Source organism: Diplotaxodon limnothrissa, linkage group LG1 (genome assembly GCF_057381915.1).
Source record: "Diplotaxodon limnothrissa isolate DT_005_m linkage group LG1, D_limnothrissa_male_GT1.1, whole genome shotgun sequence".
NCBI classification, from domain to species: domain Eukaryota; kingdom Metazoa; phylum Chordata; class Actinopteri; order Cichliformes; family Cichlidae; genus Diplotaxodon; species Diplotaxodon limnothrissa.
In genome coordinates this window covers 2,229,197-2,231,899 of record NC_140596.1, presented here as the reverse complement: position 1 = coordinate 2,231,899, position 2,703 = coordinate 2,229,197, and the positions used below count along the sequence as shown (strand labels likewise).

Sequence of the window (2,703 nt, the reverse complement as noted above, 5' to 3'; positions counted from 1 at the left end):
TCACCTTTTTTCCCACCACAGTCTTCCAGTTCAAAAACATAGAGATACTGCAAAGCTCAGCCACAGGCTCAGTCAGCACTGTTACCAGACACTGATGTAGGAGAACGCCAGTTTACTGTGTGGCTGTAATGAGAGTTCACAGTGTGGAGAAAGGGAGGCTTTGCTGAGGCTGAACGTCACAACCCCCCCTCTCCACACTCACACCCCCACACAGAGTCATGTTTCTATCACTTCAGAGGACTTTGCATCACTCACCTGCCACTGTTCATTCACAGCGCTGTCAAAGCTGTCCTTTGGCATCAGTACTGTGACAAACCAGGTGTATTGTGGTTGTGAGATGAGGCACCCTCCCATACTGTCAGATATGTATGCTTCTTAGGGATCTCTAGGCATCTTATTTGAAAGCTCTGGGTAGCTGTAAGTACATTTTTCATAAATTGCAACCCTTTGATGAATCATCTGCAGGTGAAAACAAGCAACACAAAGCTCCCAAATGGGACTCGCAAACTTTATTCATGCCACTGCCACTGAGAGCCCAGTATAGCTGTGATTGATGCATCAAAGCCACACACTGGAGGCCATCCATCGTCTTACCCACTTATCCAATAAAGGCTAAAAACTGACACCATGCTGCTGTTGCCCAATCAGCGTCCTGATCAACATTAAGCTAACCGAGGCCTGCACAGTCTGAGACGGAGCTCTTGGGTTTGTTGCACAGTCCGACCTCAGGGGTGAATTTTCCGGGGCATCCACTCCTGAGAAAATCAGGAGCTGTCTTGATTTTTTTTCCCTTGTGAATCGTTGTTCCCACTGTAGAATGAGGGACTTCATGTTATTTTGAAATGGACTCGTGTCCCTTCCCAGATTGATTTGCAGGGTCTTTGACACGCCTAAAATCTTTATTTTATACACAGCAAATTCTGGTCTTTGGAATAAACTCTCAGGGAGTTCAGATTAACTACATTTGAGTGTACATGCGTGACCATCGAATGAACTCTAGTGCAGAGTTAGAGTAACTCTTTTCCGGGAGTTGATTTTTCAACTCTTTATAGGAGTTAAAACTAAACTCTCACGGAGTGAAATTTCTACTACCATATAGAGTAAAATTTAACTCATAACTAGAGTTAAGTTTGATATTAACTCTTTTGTAGTGTTACTCATCAATTGAAAAAAGTTTTAGGTTTTTGGTGCAAATTACTACAAAAACACAATAGTGATTATTATGAATGTATGGATTTTATTTATCAAAAATAACATATTCAAATATGAATGCTGCATGGATTAACATACATTCTGTGTAACAGTACTGTAATAGCATAATATCCACCATTATTGGCAGCTAAACAGTTGAGGTCAGATAGGCCTAACATTGGGCGAAAAGAAAAAAAAAAACAGAATTAAAGGAAAAAAATGACTACAGAATAAGCACTTCTTGTAATGCAGTGTTAACGTGAGGAAGACTCTGTAAAGTCTCCATCAAGCCAACAAATTAAGTAATGCAACTCTCTCACAGAACATAAAATTGTGAATCACACCCATATGACATTTGGGCATCAAAACATTTGAAATGTCTTACTTTCTCCCTTTCTAGGACCAGTATCTTCTTAAAAATGGTTTCATTTACCTGAAAAGCAGGACACTGATCATGGAAACACGTTTCATGGTTAACATGCATAACAAAAACAGAGAGAGAGCGAGAGAGAGAGAGCAAGTCTTATTACACACTACAGTTGCAGAGCAAACTACATGAAATACTATATTAAATTATTTTTCTCTAATCTGTTTTATCTTCGTGTTTAAGCTTTTTCAAGTAATGGCAACTAAAGAGTCAAGTATAAGTCAATTAAGTACTGTATCTACATTTCTTTCATGTATGCTGTCCAATAGAGGCTGAACTATTTGAAGTCCGGCATCACTTGTGTCACTGCTCTGACTGCTGGTGGTTGAGACAGACAATGTATCTGTTAGACTTGGAGAGGAGGGCTCTTCCACATGTTGCTTCAGGACAGTCAAATCTGAGGGTGACAAATAAAAATATTAGAATACAAGGTATATACAATCAAAAACACAACACAACAAAGATACCATTTATGCACACAGGGCCAGTAAATTGCACGGTTTGATTAAATTATACTTTCTCCCAGGAGAACAGATGGTTATTTTGTATTTTATTATGGTAATATACAATTTACATACCACAAGGTGTGAGTGTCACATAGTGTGTTAGGTCTGAGCAGTCACGCAGCTTCTTGGATGATTGTGTTTCCAGGATGTCTGAAATGCATGTGATAAATCCAACTTACTGTTGAGCCATTAAAACAGCATTTTGTGATTGTTAACACAGGATATTAGACAAATTAAAAATGTTTATTTAAGAGTAACTGTACAAATCAAATCCTTCAAAATCTATCAGAGCATATATTTACTTACCTTCAGCTGTATAGATGACAAAACACACCTCTTTGACTGCTGCAAGTGCAGGAAAGATCCACCTCTATACCCTGCTCATCTGTGACTTTCAGTGCTGCATTTTCTGGTATGAGAAACTTCTGCTGCACTGAAGTAAAATCATCACTTAGTTAATAACAACATTATCATTTCTTCTTTAATGACTTAGTACAAACCATAACTTACCTGCTCTCACAAAATCTGTGAAGCTGACTTCTTCCAATTTTGCATATTTCTTTGTCTCTCTGTGTTTTA

At 38.7% G+C, this 2,703-nt stretch overlaps 1 long non-coding RNA gene across 1 annotated transcript; it reads right to left on the bottom strand.

The window, feature by feature from the left end:
* Positions 1–1,907: 1,907 nt before the first annotated feature.
* Positions 1,908–2,470, bottom strand: LOC146639206 (uncharacterized). The gene is made up of 3 exons (XR_014906132.1): positions 2,431–2,470; positions 2,197–2,274; positions 1,908–2,015 (listed from the first exon to the last, which is right to left on the bottom strand). It is a non-coding gene; the product is annotated as an uncharacterized LOC146639206 (long non-coding RNA).
* Between the last annotated feature and the right edge of the window lie 233 nt (positions 2,471–2,703).